This window comes from Peromyscus maniculatus, chromosome 23 (genome assembly GCF_049852395.1).
Source record: "Peromyscus maniculatus bairdii isolate BWxNUB_F1_BW_parent chromosome 23, HU_Pman_BW_mat_3.1, whole genome shotgun sequence".
NCBI lineage: Eukaryota > Metazoa > Chordata > Mammalia > Rodentia > Cricetidae > Peromyscus > Peromyscus maniculatus.
This window is the reverse complement of record NC_134874.1, coordinates 60,939,602-60,953,505: the sequence shown is the minus strand read 5'-3', so window position 1 is coordinate 60,953,505 and position 13,904 is coordinate 60,939,602. Positions and strand designations below refer to the sequence as shown.

At 39.0% G+C, this 13,904-nt stretch overlaps 1 long non-coding RNA gene across 5 annotated transcripts in view; it reads left to right on the top strand.

Moving 5' to 3' along the window:
* The first annotated feature begins 684 nt into the window (after window positions 1-684).
* Window positions 685-13,904, top strand: part of LOC143270546 (uncharacterized) — a 62,517-nt gene continuing 49,297 nt past the window's right edge. For 3 of the 5 annotated variants that reach the window (XR_013047735.1, XR_013047734.1, XR_013047736.1), the window contains exon 1: window positions 9,780-9,897. This is a non-coding gene — a long non-coding RNA (uncharacterized LOC143270546). Of the gene's footprint in view, window positions 1,113-5,369; window positions 5,493-9,779; window positions 9,898-13,904 lie in introns of those variants that run through there. The other 2 variants (XR_013047737.1, XR_013047738.1) reach the window with 2 other exon arrangements.

The following is a 13,904-nucleotide window of genomic DNA, read 5'->3' as shown; positions in this document are numbered from 1 at the left end:
GTAACAGGAATGCCAAGCTGATGACCTGATACAAAATCAACATTATTATGTACAGCTTCCTCACTGGGATAAACAGAGCCAGTTCTGCGGAATAGAAGTCAACTCTAATCTAGTTTTCTGTGGAATTGACTTGACTAGGGTCCCTGTCCCATACAAGCAGCTGTGTGATTTTGAGAAAGAACTATCTGGTTGTCATTTTAATTTTCTCCTTTTTGCAATAAAGCAGCACTATCTGGTGGCCTCCAAGAGCACCAAATGGGATTTCTGTTAAGGTAAGAGGATGTGAGGCTAGGTCAGTAAGATGAGGCAAGGTGAGACAGAACAAGAACTATAAGATGGTAGGTGTGCAGCTCTGGCCACAAGGCCTCCCTCTGTAACTTATGAGCAGACCACCGAGGCCTGAGCATCCCACTTGTCCTGTGCTGAGCTGTAAGTCTGATATGTGCAGACCCCAGTGTTGAGAGGCTCCACAATATCTGTCCCTTTGAGACACTGCAGACCTTTGAGACACTGCAGACCCACCAAAGCCACATCCCACCAGACAATGCCAGCCTCCAAATAGAGCCACATGCAACACATCCAATCATAAATGGCATGTGAGGCTTAAGCCCGCCCCTGAAGAACTCCGGCCCAATGAGCATCCGGGCAGAGACTCTAAACCTCCCCTATTCTACCTTGGTCTTCCTGCCTGGGACATTGAGCATGCTCAGACTTGAGGTCGTTAAGGAAATGCTGAAGACCTGCTGAGCCGTTGTGGAGGGGGTCTGTGGAGTAAATCTGGTGAGGGCAGTCCCAGGCCAGGGTGGCCAGGGTCTCCTTAGAGTCTGGACTTCCTCACAGCCCCTGTTCTGGGGAGGCAAACCTGCCTTCTTGACAGCAGTCTCCTCTTAGACCAGGTCTAGTGAGGCCATCTTCTCAGAGCCTGGAGACTCCTCACAGCCCAGTCCTCATGAGGCTGAGATGCCCTCAGTGAAGATCCAGGATGGCAGGATGCAGTTCTGAAAAAAATTGTAGGCTCTCATCCAGATTATGATGGGCTTAACGTTTTCCGTATTTCTTTACTTCATCTAAGTTCCTGTGGGATCTGCAATATCCCCTTTCTCATTCCTTATGTGAGTAATTTTAATAATCTCATTTTTCTTTGCTAGTGTGCCTCAAGATTTATCAGTGTTGTATAGATATACGTCTTTTTCTTACCTCTTGTCATGTTTATTTTCAATTGATTGAATTTTAAAAATTGACTAGAGGCTTCTTAATCACTTTGTTTTTAGGATTTATATAAAATTTATGTCATAGATTACAAATCTACTTAAGTCAGGTGATAAGTATTTCATGTCTATAATCCAAGCCCTTGGGAATCAGGATTTCATGAGATTGAGAACAGTGTGGGTTCCACACGTAGCTCTGGATACACTGCTACAGAGTGAGATTTTATTGTAGAACATACAAACAAAATCCGAATGTGTTCACTTTCATATGAAATCATTTAATGTTTTAGTTTTTTTCTAATCATAGTTTAGCTTATTCCATAAATTTGGTTATATTTTATTTCCACTTCAATTATTTTACTTTCACTATGACTTTCTCTTTTTAATTTATTGATTATTTTAAAAATTAAATATTTAATTTTTATTTATTGGGGATTATCAAGATACTATTCAGTTATTAACTTGTGTTTTAATTTCCCTGTATTCAGATTGCACACATCACTTATATCAGGTCTTTTATGCTTATTTAAACCTGTTTAGTAGCTTGTAACGTGGAGTATGTTGAAAAGTGACTTGTGTGTTCTGGAAATGCTGTCTTAAGCTGTCATTTGAGGAGGTGTTCTGTAAATGTCTGTCAGGTTTGATTGACAGCAGTGTTCATGTTCTCCTTGTCCTTAATGACTTTCTCTGCTTTTCATTCTTTCTTTTCTCTTTTTACAGTAAAAGAACTTAATTTGGTTATAATTTAAATTTTTCTTATTATCAAATCTTATCATGTGGATATATCAGGAGTTAAATGGAATTTTCTATTCCAAATACAACATCTTGAAGCCTTGTTATATAGGAACTTCTGTCCCTATGTCAAAATTGCACTGAATTATTCAATTTTTTCATGTTTTTTAAAAGTTTAAAACCTCATTTATTTGACAACTTCTTATTGTTTAGTTCATATTAACAAATGGTAGAAAGTGAAAGTCAATTTTTTACATATACATTGTATTTTTTATTGATTCTTTGGGAATTTCATGCTGTATACTCAAATCCCACTCCTCTCCCAGACTCTCCATATCTGCCCCTACCTCTTGTAGAGTCCTACCACAACGGAAAACAAAAAAGGAATAAAAATAAGATAAAAATAAATAATAATAATAATAAAGAAGAAAACAGTAAAGCACTTTTCTCCCCCAGCCCCCATCTTTCCCACCTCTCCATCATGTCTCCATCACATCTCCATCATCTCTCCATGATCGTAGTGGCATTGACAGCTGCTTTGTATCATGCAGGTATAGTATTGTTGGTGTACTGAAGCCAGGGGCCTTGAACCTGACCAACATCCCATTACACAATGAACATTTGCAAGTGAAGCTGTTGGACTTTCCCTCCTTTTGTTCTCTCAACTCCCATCTCCAACTTCAATTGTGGATTTGTCAGTTTCCATCCACTTTCGCATCCAGGTTGGAGGATTCATAGTTAAATAATTTTCAATTGGAGTGTTCTGTCTGCCTGGAAAATTGATCCCATTTCACCACACACATGTATATTATAATATTTGTGTTATTTAGAATAGATACTTTCCCTAGTAAAAATTACTGTTCAGCAGTTTACATTGGTAGCAGCATGGGTACTAGGTCATTTTAAAGAATTCTGCCTTTTCCTGTCTCATTACTCTGACACTCTGCCCATACATTTGTTTTCTATTCATCATAGAGTGAAATCCTGTGTGGTTGTTTATCTTCTCTGGTGATTTCTGCCATCTAGAACTTTATGTTTAATGCAGTTACATGGTTAGTTTGAGTCTTCTATCTTGTTTTCAGTTCACTGTTTCTGTCCAAAATGTCTTTTTTGTCTGGTTTTGGGTTCAGTTTATCATTCTATTTATCCCCTTACCTAGCTTGTTATTTAGACATCTTTAAAAAAAAATTAATAGCTGCTTTTCAGGCACTGAAGGCCTCAGAGCTACTAAACTCAGAGCTCCTTCCTTGCTAAAAATGCCAGAAAGCTGCCAGACTTCTGGAGCTCATCCATTGTGTGTTATATCAGCTGAGCCAAATAATAGTTTATATTTTACAGATTATTTGTGCCAAAATTTCTGTCTTTTGTTATGGTGGAATTCAAGACTTTTGTAAACCTCTCTTAATTACATACACATGGTGAATGACAATATGGTGATGGAACACTGTGCCTTTTAGTGACTAAAACTTATGAAATGCTAAGAAATCCCTTATAAAGTTTAAATTTTATGCAGATTTATTTGCATCAACTCTGTACAACCCAGTTTTTTTGCATGATCCAAATATTTTATATTTCCCTGGCACTATCTTTTTATGGATCTGGGTTCCAGAATCACCTTATAGTCCTTACATTCTGTTTGGTCACAATCCTTTATTCTTACAACTGAGAGCATGACAATGAACTGACCTCATGTACTGCATGGGTGCAAGCCTCTCTGCCTCCCTCGGTCCATAAAATAAATCGAGAAATTATGAAACAATGATTTGAAAATTGCACATATGTGTTTAGACATGTAGGTATGTACACATGAGTGCAGTTCCCACAGAGATGAGAAGAGGCTCCAGATTCCCTGGAACTAGAGATATTGGTGTTTGATTATGGGTCACTGTGATGGGTGATGGGAACTGAACTCAAGTCCTTCAAAAGAGTACAGCGTTTTTCTGTTAGGCCAACTCTGGCCCCATCATTCAAAAACCTTAAGAAAAGTTTGGAAGATAGTAAAAATGTAGTCATTATGTTTAGTTGTATAAAAATATGTCAGGGACAAGGACAGAATCTCTAGTTAATGGAAAAATACAGACCCCTGATAAGACAGGGAACTACATCATCTTACAGTCAGGTTGCCTAGCAACAGGATATTGAGTCAGAGCCCTTGACCCTTTCACCTTGTAAACATCCTCCATGAACATCCTGTTAGCTTGCACCACCCTGTGCAGATAACAGCTTCTTGCTCCCCCTACCCTGCAGGAACTATATAAACCATCCTGGAGAAAAATCAAGTGGCACCTTGATCAGAATCTTGACTTGGTATATTTCCTTTGTGTCTCCTGTCCCTATCATTCTCTCCTTAGGGTGGTCGAGAAGCTGTTGAAGCCCTGCTGGCTGGGACAAAAATATATGAGCCCTTGTGCAAATAAGTAATTCTTTTTCTGTTTTGTTACTTCTAAAGTTAATCATATTATTCTGTACATTTTAATTATGTAAAATAAGTCATTTGTTTCTGTACACCACCTTGTTTCCCAGTTATACTCCCTCCATTTAAAATATTTCCCCTCACACTTTAAAATTTTTTAACCCTTTTCTTATTTTTCTAGATTCCATTTATGAGAGAAGATATGTGTTAATTGATTTTGGAGAGTTGTCTGTTTCTAAACTTCATGATACATAGTTGGAACAATTTTCTTGAGAATTATACAACTTTTTTCTATAATTTTATTTTGAATTATCTTGCATTATTTATGCATATTGTGTTGTCTTTAGTCATTCATATAATAGTGGTTCTCTGAGCTCATTCCCTGAATCATCTATTGCAGGTAGTGCAGTGATAAAAAATTACACACAAACTCACCTTACATATGTAGTGATTCAGCGTCATTCATTTCGATAAGTATGCACAACCAGGAGTGGTACAGCAGGTGTGACAATGTTAAATTTTCATTCATAACCATCGTTACAGCATCCACAGTACCTGGAATGTTTTAGTTTACAATGAACATAACGTATATGTTCTTGTTCCACCTCCTTTGCAGCATTTAAAAAATTAGATTTGGTGAAAAATGTAATCATTTTAAAGACACTTAAAGCTGGAATTATGGGGCAATCTGAATATTATTTTACTAATGTGACAAATGTGTTCTTCTGGGGCCCAAGAAAATGACCACAGAGTCTATAGTATTTGAGCCAGGCTGTAAGTCCTGCTGACAATTTATTCTATTGAAATGGTTACCATGCATTGTTCTGAGTGGTCAGAGCTGGACCTCATATTACTGCATGGCTGGTGACCTCAAAGTGGTCCATTTGGTAAGGAGAATGTACTTGTGAGTACCTAGTTTAACTTTGCACCCATATTTGTAGTTCATACATTTGTTGGCATTTGAGATACTGTCTCAGATAATATGCTTATTGTGAAAAATTGTTTTCATCATGCAGAAAATGAAACTCTGCTCTCTATCTTCTACCATACACAAGCTCTGCACCAAATGTGCCATAGACCAGATACCCTGAAAATGCCAAAGGACACAGTAGAGAAAATACTCCCACTGCTAAGCACAGGTAAGGATTTTCTGAATAGGACTCTTGTCCAATAGTAAATGAGACCAAAAATCAACAAATAGGATCTCATGAAATTAAGACTTTTTATTTCCACATAAGAAAATACAATTTAAGTGGTAGCATACAGAATATGAGAAAATCACTGGTGTAATATTGGCATCAGAGTTACTGTGTAATTAACTTCCTTCTGATCTGGTGAGGCCTGCACTATAGGAAGGAATTGGTACCTGGTACTGTGTACCTGGTCAAAAGACACTGGCTTGGCAGGTCATAGCCCTTTGGATGATGCTACTGTTGTTACTTAGTGTAGTAGCAACTGCTTTATAAATATTTTGTTTTACACATAGATCTCTTTAGCTCTCAGTCTTGGCCAGAGGTTCTCTTTCTGTGGTATGCAGCAGCAAATGCACAGCCTCATAACTTCAAAATGTTGAAATGACCATGAATGCTCATCCTAAATGGAACCTGTAGATCAACCACTTCCCCTAGGCATAGGAAACATCCGGGAAGTGGGTCCTGAATGTCCTGACTGAGCATGAGGGAATTTCTGTGACATGCTGTCTTTTGGAAATAACATAACCATTGCTCACTCACAAGAGCTGTGATCACCTGCAGCTTCAGGTGACCATGTTCAGGACTGACTGTGAACACACCTATCTGTCCTGAACCAGACAGCTGGAAGAGGCAGCCTGCTGGTGGAAGACAAAGCCTAAGCCTCTGTCTCAGTACAGAAAATAAGAAGGAAGCTAGAAGCTGGCCATTTGTTTTTTTCTTTTCTTTCTTTCTTTCTTTCTTTCTTTCTTTCTTTCTTTCTTTCTTTCTTTCTTTCTTTCTTTCTTCCTTCCTTCCTTCCTTCCTTCCTTCCTCTCTCTCTCTCTTTCTTTCTCTTCCTTTCTTCCTTCCTTCCTTCCTTTCTTTCTTTCTTTCTTTCTTTCTTTCTTTCTTTCTTTCTTTCTTTCTTTCTTTCTTTCTTTCTTTCTTTCTTTCTTCCTTCCTTCCTTCCTTCCTTCCTTCCTTCCTTCCTTCCTTCCTTTCTTCCTTCCTTCTCTCTTTCTCTTTCTTTCTTTCTTTTTTCCTTTTATTTTATTTTACAATACCATTCACTTCTACATATCAGCCATGGATTCCCTTGTTCTCCCCCCTTCTACCCCCCTCCTTTTCCCCCCAGCCCACTCCCCATTCCCACCTCCTCCAGGGCAAAGCCTCCCCTAAGGACTGAGATCGACCTGGTAGACTCAGTCCAGGCAGGTCCATTCCCCTCCTCCCAGACTGAGGCAAGCATCCCTGCATAAGTCCCAGGTTTCAAACAGCCAACTCATGCAATGAGCACAGGACCCGGTCCCACTGCCTAGATGCCTCCCAAACAGATCAAGCCAATCAACTGTCTCACCTATTTAGAGGGCCTGATCCAGTTGGGGGCCCCTCAGCCTTTGGTTCATAGTTCATGTGTTTCCATTCGTTTGGTTATTTGTCCCTGTGCTTTAACCAACCTTGGTTTCAACAATTCTCGCTCATATAAACCCTCCTCTTTCTTGCTAATTGGACTCCCGGAGCTCCACCCAGAGCCTAGCCGTGGATCTCTGCATCCAGATCCCTCAGTCCTTGGATGGGGTTTCTGGCACAACTATTAGGTTCTTTGGCCATCCCATCACCCGAGTAGTTCAGTTCCGGCTGTCTCTCGACCATTGCCAGCAGTCTATTGTGGGGGTATCTTTGTGGATTTCTGTAAGCCTCTCTAGCACTTTGTTTTTTTTTTTCCTTTTCTCATGTGGTCTTCATTTACCATGGTCTCCTCTTCCTTGTTCTCCCTCTCTGTTCTTGATCCAGCTGGGATCTCCCGCTCTCACAGGCTCTCTTTCCCTCGACCCTCGCCCTTCATTACTCCCACTCATGTCCAGGTTGTTCATGTAGATGGCAGCCATTTCTCCGTCATTGGGAGATCCTCGTGTCGTTCTTGGGGTGCTGTTTTCCAGGTAGCCAACCTGGTGATGTGAGTAGCAGTCCAGTCATCCTTGTTCCACCTCTAGTATCCTCCTATGAGTGAGTACCTACCATATTTGTCTTTCTGAGTCTGGGTTACCTTACTCAGCATGATTTTTTCTAGATCCATTCATTTGCCTGCAAACCTCATTATGTCATTGTTTTTCTCTGCTCAGTAGTATTCCATTGTGTATATGTACCACAATTTATTTATCCATTCTTCAGTTGAAGGGCATCTAGGTTCTTTCCAGGTTTTGGCTATTACAAACACTGCTGATATGAACATAGCTGAGCAAGTGCTCTTGTCGTATGATTGAGCATTTCTTGGGTATATGCCCAAGAGTGGTATAGCTGGAAATTGGGGGGAGATTGATTCCCAATTTTCCAAGAAAGCGCCATATTGATTTCCAAAGTGGTTGTACAAGCTTGCATTCCCACCAGCAGTGGAGGAGAGTTCCCCTTGTTCCACATCCTCTCCATCATAAAGTGTCTTCAGTGTTTTTGATCTTAGCCATTCTGACAGGCATAAGGTGATATCTCAGAGTTGTTTTGATTTGCATTTCCCTGATGATTAGGGATGTTGAGCAATTCCTTAAATGTCTTTCAGCCATTTGAGTTTCCTCTGTTGAGAATTCTCTGTTTAGTTCTATAGCCCATTTCTTAATTGGACTGTTGGTCGTTTTGATGTCTAATTTCTTGAGTTCCTTATATATTCTGGATATCAGTCCTCTGTCAGATGTGGGGTTGGTGAAGACATTTTCCCATTCTGTAGGCTGTTGCTTTGCCTTGTTGACCATATCCTTTGCTCTACAAAAGCTTCTCAGTTTCAAGAGGTCCCATTGATTGATTGTTTCTCTCAGTGTCTGTGCTACTGGTGTTATATTTAGGAAGTGATCTCCTATGCCAATACGTTCAAGACTACTTCCTACTTTCTCTTCTAGCAGGTTCAGAGTAGCTGGATTTATGTTGAGGTCCTTGATCCACTTGGACTTAAGTTTTGTGCACGGTGACAGATATGGATCTATTTGCAGCCTTCTACACATTGATATCCAGTTATGCCAGCACCATTTGTTGAAGATGCTTTCTTTTTTCCATTGTATACTTTTGGCTTCTTTGTCAAAAATTATATGTTCATAGGTGTGCGAGTTAATGTCAGGGTCTTCAATTCGATTCCATTGGTCCACTTGTCGGTTTTTATGCCAATACCAATCTGTTTTTATTACTGTAGCTCTATAGTAGAGCTTGAAGTCAGAGATCGTGATGCCTCCAGAGGTTGTTTTATTTTACAGGATTCTTTTGGCTATCCTGGGTTTTTGTTTTTCTGTGCCTTTGAGTTGGTATTCTTCTCCTTCTTCTATCCCTATTATTTGTAGGTTTGGTCTTTTCATGGTGTCCCAAATTTCTTGTACATTTTGCTTCATGACTTTGTTGGCTTTAGTGTTTTCTTTGACTGATGAATCTATTTCTTCTACTGTATCTTCAATGCCAGAGATCCTCTCTTCCATCTCTTGCATTCTGTTGGTTATACTTGCATGTGAAGTTCCCGATCATTTACTCAGATTTTCTATTTCCAGCATTCCCTCTGTGTCTTCTTCATTTTTTCTATTTTCCTTTTCAGGTCTTGGACTGTTTCCTTCATTTGTTTCATTGCTTTTTCATGATTTTCTTTCAGTACTTTATTATTTTCTTCCAGGATTTATTGTTTTCTTCCAGGACTTTATTGTTTTCTTCTAATTTGTTTGTTCTTTCCTCTAGTTGTTTATAGCGTTCTTCCTATTTTTTTTTGTCTTTCCTCTACACAAGTCTCTACCTTCTTCATGATGTTATTCATAAGGCTGTTTTCTTCTGCTTCTTCCAATTTTTGATGTTCAGGTCTAGATGTTGGAGGTGGGCTAGGTTCTGGTGATGCTGTATTGCTCTTCATTTTGTTGTATGTACTTCTGCCTTGACATCTGCCCATCTCCTTGTGGTTTATTCTTGGTCTTATCAGTGCACTTGTTTCAGACAGAGCTGACAGATTCAGGAAGTCTCTCTCTCTTGTCCAGATGGGAGCTCTCTTGTCCAATTGGGAACTCGTGGCAGGATGGAAGCTCTTATCAAAGTTGGCCATTTGTAATACTTATCAGTTCCCCTTTCTTTATCTGTCTGCCTCCCAGGGAAAACTGTGATTCCTATTCCCTCAAATTAGTGAGTTTATTGAGGTTAATACAGGAGTATAGGTATGGGATTACTTATAGGAATATGAATAACTCTAATGTGTGACATCACAAAGGCTCACATTAGAATGGGTGACTCATGAGGACTAGAACTCTGAATGTGTCTGCATGACTTGTTTGCAGCTGAATGGGACAGAGGGTCTCCTTTCTTCATTTCTCCTTAGTTATCACCCATTTAACCTTGGAAGTGGATGGGCCTTGGAATTCCTGTAAGTTTCAGCTTTCCCTGCCATGATTTAATTGCTGGATATTATGAACCTCTTATCTTTTTTCATACAACTTTTTAGACTTAAGGGAATAGTCCTGCCCAGGGAAGAGTACACCAGTTGAATACTCAATATCAAAGGGTCATTTCTGAAAATATATATGCTAACTATACAAAATGATTGGTTTACATTTAGGAAATATAACTATATGGATATATTTTTTTCATACACATATATATGTATAAGCATGTAGCAACAATTAATTAAAATAGAGGTCATTAATTAGAAATGGAGCAAGGAAGAGTATTGGGAGGGTTTTAAGGATGAAAGAGAGGAGAAAGTAATGTAATAATAATCTCAAAAATAATAGAAAACTATTTCATGTCATAAAAAGGAAAACTGTTACACAACACTTTACCCTTTCTTAAAATGTTAGTTGTTTCTACAAGTTCACATTCTCCCATTGAGCTCTGCAAAGGCACTGACGGCAAACACCAGTCCTGAAGTCCCTGATGAATCAACCATTTTATGTTTGACCTCTTCTGTAAGCACAGCCCAGTGTTCCATCATGCTCAGTGAATTGGCCGTAAAGCACTGCTTCTCTCACATGTATTTTATCAGGAAAACCCCATCCTTCCTTCATCATCTTCCATTCTGTGTGAGACCTCTGCCTGTGATAACCAAGCATCCCCAATGCTTCCTGTGAGCCAGTCCATCAGGAATAATCTCTCTCAGATTTCATTAGATTACATAGCCTGTATTTCAAGGAGGTGTAAGTAAGCGCATGACCTTCTTTCCCACTTCTGTAGCACTCAGATTGATCACATCTGTTCTCATAGCCTACAATCCCATGAGCCAAGCTTTGGCAGGATGTTTCACTGACCTTTGAAAGTCTTTTGTAATTCAAGCAGTTGAGAGACAGATCACTCCCTGACTCAGACAGTCTCTTTTTGTAGGCCATTTTAAGGCTCTCAAATGCAAGTTCTAGCATGGATTTTCCTTTTCTCTGTATAAAAGGTTGAACTATGTGACATCTTCTATCACCTTTATTCCAAACAGAGAATTACATCCTAATTGTATACAAGTGTACTGAATTTTGGCCTAAGGAATTTTAATGAATACAGCAGTTTCATATATGAACTTGATTTTTTTATCTTCCATAAAACTTTTGACATGTTTTTGACATGTACACAAAGCCAGGAAATAGAGCTTTCTATTTCCTGGCTTTGTGTACATCTTTCCATTTTAATTTAGAAAACTCTATGGATTTTGGCTCTTGACAAAAATTTATTTAGTGAGAAAACATTTTTGTGAACTTCATGGCTAATGAAGAACTAATAAACACTGAATATATCAACTCATTGAATTCATTATATCTAAATTACATTTGTCATAAAAACAAACTAAGATGGTGTGTTTGCAAGTTATTAACGTATCAAGTTTTTAGATGTAGGTTTTTAGCTGGTTTGAAGCACAGTTGCCTTTTTTAACAAACACACTTTTACACAAGATTTTTAGTGTCACAGTGTCAGAGATCTAAGGAATGTCACATTTCAGCAAGTGCTGGGGAAGATATGGATTACAAAGATTTCGGGTGGGAAAATATGGAGAATAAAACCCATAGAAAAAAGTTTTTATTTGTTATAATGTAACTAGCATTTTATAAGGCCCTGTAAAAACTTAGTGAGGCAAAAATGATTATAATATCCTGGATGAATAAGGGAAGAGCAAGAAGAAGGAGAAACAGAAGAGGAAGAGTAGTAGTAGGAGAAGATGGATGCATGGATGGATGGAGGTTAGGATGGATAGATGGATTGATGAAGAGATAGCTGATGGAAAGATAGATAGATAGATAGATAGATAGATAGATAGATAGATAGATGATAGATAGATAGATAGATAGATAGATAGATAGATAGATAGATAGAAAAATAGATTGAGTCTATGCTGTTTTTCAGGCTATACAATATAATGGTTGTGGTGTCCACTGAAGGCAGAATGGACTCAGAACGTTTGTCCTTTTTTCCCATATTGGTCAGAGAACTTGTTATGGGTGAAGAACTCTGGATTTTTTCTTTCAGCATCTGTAGCCCTTTGAATCTGGACAATTCTAGGACTTCTGGTTCTCAGAAATAGCCCTCAAATTTAGTTCCATTTTAATTGTCTCTCAGTGGTCCCACTTTTACTTTAGGCTGATATGTGAGGTGAGTTGTGACAAATACTGGTCATCCAGGGAGCCCTGGCATTCTAGACCCCCAAGATTCTTTCTAAATGAATGCTCCAGGTTTTGTGTATAACTCTAGAAAAGGAACAAGGAACCCTAAATACAGCAGATGATACAGAAATGTTGTGACAAAACAGGCTGAGTTATCACATGGTGATATGGATTATTGTAATGGAGAGGCAAGAGTCTCTGGGTCAGGAATATGCAACAGGCTAGACACACTGAAGATAAAATTTAGACCACTTTTTTTCAGAGCTGATGATCAAGCCTAAGGCCTTGTGCTTGCTAGACAAGCACTCTACCACTGAACTAAATCCCCATCGCCTGACTTTTTTTGTTTGTTTGTTTGTTTTGTTTTGTTTTTTGTTTTTGTTTTTTGAGATAGGGTTTCTCTGCATAGCTTTGTGCCTTTCCTGGAGCTCACTTGGTAGCCCAGGCTGGCCTCGAACTCACAGAGATCCGAATGGCTCTGCCTCCCGAGTGCAGGGATTAAAGGCGTGCGCCACCACCGGCCGGCTTATCGCCTGACTTTTAAGAGAAATGTCAGAGGGAAATGGGGGACTTAAGATGACCAATGTCTGATGACATCTCATAGACTTCCCTAGAATGTGTTGGACTGATCGTGTTTGTCTTTGGGGGATGTTATTTTTATAAGAACAACAGACTTAGTGGGGGGGGTTGCTAGCATTGAGCTCACCAGCACAAGGACACCCCACTCAATGATTAATCTGGAATTCTTTAAGGAAGGAGGAGATGCAGCAAGTTGATGAAATGAAATGTGGAAGTGCCTGCAGTTGAGAAGTGAGGATGAGGTGGGTCACTCCAGAATGTTAACCAAGAAAAGTCAGAATAAGAAAAATTAAATATGGGAGGAACTCTGACAATATGTGAGAAAAGTCTGTATTTGTTAATGCTTTGGTGATTGGAATTACACATCATCCTGGGAGTTTAAAAACTAATACAATGGGATCCTTCTTTGAGGAATCATTTCTATAATTGATATAATATTTTATATTAAGTTCATCTCTCTGAAATCTTGTAAGAAAAGAGGAACATTATGGACCATGTTTCTGTTAAAAGAAGTAGAAAAGAATTATTGAAGCAGATTGTGGGTTAGTCTGAGCTTCTTGGTAGGAAGGGTTATTCTTATGTTACTTTTGAGACTTGTTTGTTCCTAAAAATATCAGCTGAAGTCAAGATTAGGAGTTTTATCAGACCAATACGTCATGCAGTATAACACCATTTGTATTATGCTATGTCCATATTCATTGGTTACTCAGATGAGAGCTTGGATCATGGTGAGTGGCACATCCTGGCTTGAATGTACTGAGGATGATAAGTGTTGTAAATGGAATATATGTGATCCACACAGTTGGTACTCGGGATGTTAACTTATATCTGTACATGAAGTCTGTGAGTCTAAGATCTTCAATAAACATTCTTCTGTGTGTCTCTTTTGAGGCCTTGATTGACTGTAAAACATCGAGTGAAATTGAGGTGTGGGATCAGTGTGTCTCAAGGTTCCCTCTAACTACCAAATATGTTAATGATGTCCATTTGCTTTCATCTGTAAGGGAACCATTAGCTCAACTGACAACAATTGAGGTGTTTCTGGCTCGCTTTTGGTTACTGTGTTGGATGAAGAAGAGAATATTCTGCCCACAAATCCTTAAAGTTCAGGGATTCTGAGTTTAATTCTTGCTCAGTAGGCTGCAGGTCTCCACTGATAGCAGCTTATGGTCAGGATGTTTCTTCTCTTGGATTGCCTGGAATCCTTTCACACAGG